General features: G+C 35.4%; 2 long non-coding RNA genes across 5 annotated transcripts in view; one reads left to right on the top strand and one right to left on the bottom strand.

Annotated features, from left to right (window-relative positions):
* Positions 1-687: 687 nt before the first annotated feature.
* Positions 688-5,432, bottom strand: LOC106558929. Of its 2 annotated transcripts, XR_005361460.1 has the most exons (5): positions 4,989-5,432; positions 2,788-2,818; positions 2,487-2,573; positions 1,363-1,474; positions 688-1,142 (listed from the first exon to the last, which is right to left on the bottom strand). It is a non-coding gene; the product is annotated as an uncharacterized LOC106558929 (long non-coding RNA). The 2 variants fall into 2 exon arrangements; XR_005361459.1 differs by lacking the exon at positions 2,788-2,818 and having other exon boundaries at positions 4,989-5,422.
* The window catches only part of LOC111096462, a 50,328-nt gene continuing 48,141 nt past the window's right edge, over positions 5,260-7,446 (top strand). For all 3 annotated transcript variants that reach the window (XR_005361458.1, XR_005361457.1, XR_005361456.1), the window contains exon 1: positions 5,260-5,428. This is a non-coding gene — a long non-coding RNA (uncharacterized LOC111096462). The remainder of the gene's footprint in view (positions 5,429-7,446) is intronic.

The following is a 7,446-nucleotide window of genomic DNA, read 5'->3' as shown; positions in this document are numbered from 1 at the left end:
CACATGTAAAAAGTCATTCATTTCATCCTGTGTTAAAAATTCAGAAAATATAATTGGAAAATTTTTACGCACACATCCATCTCTAGTGAATAAACTCAATCAACAAGTTTACAGAACTCTCTGTGCAAACCAAGGTTTTCAATCCTGGTACAATTGACATTTCAGATTGGGTAATTCTTTGTTGTGGGAGACTTTCCTGTACATTGTAGGGTGTTTAACACCATCCCCAGCCTTTATTCACTAGATTCCAAAAGCCTTTCCTGCCCTCCACCCTAAAGCCATGATAATGAAAACTGGTTCCAGATATTGCCAAATGCCCCGAGAAGCAAAATTGCCCCCAGTTGAGAACCACTGAGATAGCCTTATGTTATAGAAGAGCTCTGTCTTAAGTGGAGAGAATAATTTCTCTTTCTTTCAAACCAGTACTATAAAAATCTCAATTCTTTTCAGTTTTAAAGACCTTTATATAAAAAAAAAAAAATCATTAAGAAAAATAACCTAGAAGAATAAAGATACGTAGACACATAAATCATGAGAAAAGATATAATATAGCTAATAAATATATAAATAAAATTTCTAGCTCACTAATAATAAGGGCAATAAAAACATAATTGAATAATAAGAAAAAAACATTTTAATCATCAATGTTAGTAAAAGTGCTTTGACATAGATTTTCACTTTCCCTGCTGGTGGTGGTATGTATCGGTATACGCTTTTTCAACAGGCAATGTGGCAGTAATATCAAAATGTTTTTAAAATACACATCTCCTTTTACCTAGTAATTTCACTCTTGAAAATTTATCCTACAGATATATTTACATACATGCAAAAATAACTGTGAATAAGGGTATTTTGTGATGTGATATATAAAATAGCAAAAATTAGAAAGACTATTAATGTCCAAGAACAGGAGTTAGAATAATTATGAAATCACTAGTGAATATAATATTCTTCCTCTATTATTATACTGTTTAATAATATGTATTTCTTATAACAAAATATCTTTAATAATGATGATGATGTATGTGTATTTGTATGCATGAATGCAAGAGGTTAAATTTCTCAGGAAGCAGCCCCAGTAGATTCAGACACAAAGGTTGGTTGCTGGATATTTTCTTAAAGATAGTCCTTTGGAACAATATCTGTAGAACAGAGAGAGAGAGAGAGAGTAGTTGTAAGCAAAAGAAATCAAGCCTTGACTTATGCTCAATGCTGACTTTTTTTGACTCTCAGGGAGCTCTGGAGCTAGAATGGCCATTGAATGTCCCAAAGATGGGCCAAGCTATATCTCCGCATCAATCATTTACTGGATGTAGACTTCCACAGGAGGTAGATGACCTTGGATAAGGATGCTCTTCTCACCAGAGTGTGGTCCATGAAGGTGCTAGGTCTAGCAGCTGAGACGAATCTTTATGGAAGGGCCACCCAGGTGGTGCATCACAGCATCCATCACAAAGTATGTGTGATTCGGTCTCTGTGAGAAGAATAAAGCGACATCCTTCTTTGGTGTCCAGGTTTTGAACAAATTGAAAAGTAAGATAAAAACACTTCTCAGAGTGAAGGCTAAGCATATCATCTTTATTAAAAAAAATAAATAACTTTAAGAAATGAGAAAGACCCTGCTATTGAAGAAAATGACAAGTGGGCTTTCTAATACACCAAAGTTAGGTAGAGTTCCCCATTAGTCTTCAGCATTGTTGGGCTGGGACAGATTTCCTACTGGGTGCCCACTCTAGTAAGATTTATCACATGGAGGAGCATTACTGAAAGTGTGCTCCTTTGTAGGCAACTGGGTCCCAACGGAATGAAAAGAAGAAGGGGCTCAACGACTCCCTAGTTTCCACGTCCAAACTCACCAATCTGATTTCTCCACCTTTGCTAAAGAGTGAAAGTGTCTGGAGAGACAAAGGTGTATAGAAAGACAAAGGACCAGAGTGACTGACTTAGTCTACACTAATTGGCTTCCTCCACAGTGTAGAAAATAGCAGCAATTTAGAAATAACATTTATTTAGTAGTGGTATGCATGTGAGAAAAAAAGAATGTAGGCAAACACACCAAAAATGTTATATATGACTTATGCTGTTGAGGCAATACTAATGCCTTTTATTATTTTGGGGAGGGAAGGGGAATTTTTACAAGTGTCTTATATTGACATTTTGTTTTATTGATCTAAAAAGAATATTGCAAAAAAAATTTAAAGCCCACTTTCCTCACAATAAAATAGATTGTATACGGAGCACAGAAATGAATGAAAGATGAAGTGTGCAAAGAGGTGGGAGAAGATGAACCAAATAAATGGAGAAGAAGAGAAGAAATAATAAATAGGACAACAAGAATAGCAAATGCAGGTGGTTGAGAGATAAGTTGAAAAGATAGCGGGCAGGACACTTGTTCCTACTGAATAAAAGTGAAGTACACAGAGCCTATCAGTACAGCTACAAAAACTAGTGGATTATGTTAGAAAATTAGCTTTTTTTAAACTTACCCTTAAAAAGTAGAGGGCTTGCTCGCATGGCAGTTACTCTGGCTGCATTCCAGTTCAATAACAAAACTTTAAAAATGGCCCTTGGATCTATCAGAGATGAACCAGAGTTGAGATTAAAAATGCTCTGGACACCTAATTTTTTTTTCTCTCTCCCCCCAACCCTACAACGTAAACGTCATTGATAGGACTTGGTTTGCTGTATACACTACTATTTCCCTAGTTACTCTTACAGGATATAATAGGCCATCAGACAGTGTTTTTTAAATGATGGGAAATGAGCTAGATGTGACTGTTTACCAACCTGTGACAAAGAATCCAAATCCATCCTTGATCTGTAATTTTAAAATTATAACAGTTAAATGAACTCAAATTTTTAAAAAGTCTTTGCAAAAAAAGGATTTTAGGGCAAAATGCTCATTTTGCCCCAAAATGCTTTTTTTATTAACATAGAAGATAGTGTAAAAATGGACTTTTTTGATAAAGAACACAGTCTATTTTCTATAGCAATGAAGAAAGATCAATTAAAAGTTTATGATTTCAAATAGAAAGGCGAAAACATCATTGTCATCTTTGTATGGGATGATCAGCATCAAATACATAGGTGCATAGACAAATGTCCACAACTCAAGCAATTATAACATATCAACCAAATGAAGCGCTTTCTGCCTATGCCCCTGCCATTAATCATAATGGCCATTATCTTTTACTTTATTGCTTAAATTTTATAGCCTTCTTATGAGGGAAGAATTTTATGATTTGAGCTACTCTTTGGGAATTCAGCTTATGTGCACAGTGACAAGACCAACATAAATCTACCTGATGCTTGGTTGTAGTTTGAAGAGGTAGGTTTAAAGAATCCATATATTTTTTAATTTAGCATGCCTCTTCAAAACAGTCTCTGTGAAATATCGATAACATAGAAGAATGATTTTTGTTGTACACGTAGATTTTTACGTGTCTTTCTGTTATTTATCACTCACATTAAGTGCTAACTATATGCTGAGAATTCTTATAAGCACTTTTTATATATTTTGTAAATCTTCATGAAGACACTATGAAAAAAGCCATAATTCTTCCTTTTTATGGCTCTTTTTTATTGAAGTATAATTAATATGCAGTGCTTTATTAGTTTCAGGTGTACAACATATTGATTCAACAATTCTGTATATTACTAAACACTCCCCATGACGAGTGTAGTCACCATCTGTCACCATACAATGTTATTAGTATTATTGACTGTATTCCCTTTGCTCTACTTTTTATCTCTGTGACATTTATTTTATAACTGGAAATCTGTACCTCTTAATCCCCTTTAATGAATTCATTTATCCATCTACCATCTAGCAACCATCAATTCTCCATATTTAAGAGTTTATTTGTTTTTTTTTATTTGTTTTTAGATTCCATGTGTAAGTGAAATCAAATGATATACATCTTTCTTGTCCTGACTTATTTTACTTAGTGTAATATCTTCTAGATCCCTATTGTCACAAATGGGAAGATCTCATTTTTTAAAAAATTTTCCGTTGTATATATACATATGTGTATGCACTATATCTTTACCCATTTCTTGGCTGATGAACATTGAGGTTGCTTCCATATGTTAGCTACGGTTAATAATGTTGTAATGAACATAAGGGTGAAGATATTCTTTTAAATTAGTGTTTTCATTTCCTTTGTGTAAATACCTAGTAGTAGAATTGCTAGATCATATATTATTTCTATTTTTTAATGTTTTGAGGAATCTCCATATAATTTCCCCACAGTGGTTACACCAATTTACATTCCCACCAACAGTGCACAATGGCTCCCTTTTCTATACACCCTTGCCAACACTTATTTCTTGTCTTTTTTGATACTAGCCATTCTGACTGGTATGGAGCAAAATCTCACTGTGGTTTGGATTTGCATTTCCCTGATGATTAGTGATCTTGAACATGTCTTCACATATCTGTCAGCCATCTGCACATCTTCTTTAGAAAAATGTCTATTCAGATCCTCTACCCATTTTAAAATTTGATTGTTTTTCCCCCTTTTAAAAGACATAAAAACTGAGGAGAAAAGGTTAATTAAGTTGCCAATGATTTGCACACTTCATCGTTTATTCAGTCATTTAACAAATGTTACTAAATGCCCTTTCATAATAAGCATTATTCTGACAATTAGGAGTAAAACTGTGAATAAGCAGACAAGTTTCCCGCTTTGAAATGCTTAAATTCTTGTAACAGAAATAGGAAATAAATAAAAACACAATAAATAAAATAATTTCTGTGTGAAGAATGAACCCGTGGAATATATGCTATGAAAACATTAAATATAATGCCAAATACGGTGGTTATGGTCACAGAGTGTGACTTTAGATAGAAGATCCACCAAGGAAAGTTTGAAAAAGTGAAAGTTGAACTGAAGCTCAGTGTTGAGAAGGACCAGGCATAAGAAGATCTAGGGAAGGAGAGTTTCACCAGGGTGGAGTATGTAGAAACAGAAAGAAGTCCAGTGTACCTGGGGACTAGAGCACAAGAGATAACAACAACATAAAAGCCAAATTGATGAGGGAAACCCAAGTCTCCTGGTTCTCGAACTTGTGCTCTTATGTAATAACTGGCATTTAGGATCCTGTCAGCCTTAAGAGTGTCCCTAGCTCAGGACTAGACCACAAGAGTTCTGAGACTTAAAGCAAGGTAGCTGCTATGGCAAAGTGTGAAATCTCTTGAGAACTTTCAAGTATTCTAGAACTTGCATAAATTTCACATTCTATTCCAAATATCTCTCTCTTTGTTTTATCATGAGAATACATACTCTCCTGCCCTTAAAGATTTGAACTTCTGGGAGGATGAGCCATATTGTTTCTGAGACTCTGAGTAGAACCTCCATGGAGCACATCTGAGCACACCTGGTGTATATACAGCATGTTTTGAGAAACATGATTAGCAAAGCTCATGGTAGGCACTGAATAAATGCTTAACGAACAGATAAGTCAATTTATTCAGTTTGTTCCTCTCCTCTGAGCACATGGGGGTATCCCAGCATAACCTTAAAGGTCTTATTGGGAGGTGGCAAAGCATAGTGTTAATTATACCTATGAGTTGTATATATTAAGGTTTATCTAGGTTTGAAAGTTTGACTCTAGCATTTGCTCGCATGTGACCTAGAGTAGCTCATTTAAGCTTTATGTGACTAAGTTTCCTCACCTATAACAATTGGTATAATAAAGTGCTATGGTACTTTTAAAGAATGAGGATTAGATATGATAAAGTCTTCAAGAAACTTAGCATGATGCTTAGGATACTGAGCGGGTTAGGTACTGTACAGAGACATAAAAGTCCACTCTTTTCCAACAACTAAAAAGGAGGTACTTTCAGGACATGTGGAGAAGTATCTTGACACTGAGAATGGTAAAACAGAATGGACCAACATCTGGAAGTGGTATCAGGACAGTATTCAATTGTATTGTGGTGCATTGCTGTCTGCTGCTTAGTAGGCCCTTGAACAATTATTAGATAAATATATCAGTGAATAGAGGAATGATCAGTAGGGTAGTAGGACACATGTCATTGGCCGGTAATTAGTTGATAATGTAATTTTTTATTTCATTTTATTTTATTTTATTTTATTTTATTTTATTTTTTTGATAATGTAATTTTTTAAATGAGTTCATTGTTTCTTGTCATTTATAAGGGATTCCCTTTCAGCCTTACATGGCATTGTTGCCAGAAATATTTTATGATCAAATATCGTAATGATATCATGTGTATTTTCATTTTAAAATCTCTCAGAACCTCTGTGATAATGAAATTATTGTCTAAAGGTACGCTGATAAACTACTCTCTGGAAAACAAAACAAAACTCTAATTGGAAGTGTTTGTAGATTTCCATGATGTCAACAGTTTCCCTAGAGCCTATTTCAGAATACCATGTGACATCACTGAATGTAGAGGTGGAACGAGACAGGAGGAATCTGCTCCTGTGAACTGGTACGATCCAGCTTCGGCAGAGTACTGCTTTATCTTAATATAAGTATTTTCTAAACTTACATAGTCAAGTGGGAGAGTGAAATTCTTGTCTCATGGATTCAAAGAATTAATCTGGTGGACAAAGGACAGTGAATAAAGTAATAGAGTTTTATTAAGTGAGGATATAGAAAAAGCTCTCAGGAGTTGGGGCGGGGGGTCCCTGACAGGTTGCCAATGGAGGCTTGTAGGGTCGGTCTTTTATTGAAAGCTAATCAGGGAATCCAAATCCTTTTAACATCTCTATTGATATCATCCTTGAGTCAGAACTAGTGAGAACACCTTTATGACTTACTTCCCTTTTTAGGGTCCGGTAATTCTTTGTTGGTCACAAGTAGCTGCTACGACAAGACCCCACTTCTGACATCTAGGGCAAGATGGTCTGGTTTATTTCTTTGTCTCTGGTTTCCTTATGCTTCCACATTTTGGGGATTTTTGTGAGCCTGATCCCTTGGGCCCCTACCTATCTCTCCCCACCTAGCCCTGCCGGTCCCTTACTCAATAGCTTCCTTGACCTTTTGTTTAACAACATGCCTATTAGTAAAGTGTGGAAATGTTTTATGGGGCACCTCTTTATGAACGTCTGCCCTAGATTATGATGCTCTATTATTTTTATTTCCACAAACTTTCCTGAGTGGGCAACAAAGAGTCAAGTTTAAAGCTAATGCATATCTACATCCGGTAGACCTGGACCTCAATCCTAGCTTTGATACTTTCTAGCAGGACAGAGTTGGGACAAGCTCCTTAATCTCCCTATGGCTCACTTTCTTCTTCATTTACAAAATTAGGATCATAATACCCACTTGGCGGGTATGCTGTAGGATTTAAAAAGGTTAGGCAGTGTCTGGCACATAGTAAAATGTCAATAAACGGTGACTGCCACCACCATTATCCTCATTATTCATAAAATAATAAATGGAGTGAGAAGGTTTTGAAATAATTAATCTAGG

The sequence above is a fragment of the Canis lupus genome, chromosome 6 (assembly GCF_011100685.1).
Source record: "Canis lupus familiaris isolate Mischka breed German Shepherd chromosome 6, alternate assembly UU_Cfam_GSD_1.0, whole genome shotgun sequence".
Classification (NCBI taxonomy): domain Eukaryota; kingdom Metazoa; phylum Chordata; class Mammalia; order Carnivora; family Canidae; genus Canis; species Canis lupus.
Note: the sequence above shows the minus strand (reverse complement) of the source record. Positions and strands in the feature narration are given on the sequence as shown.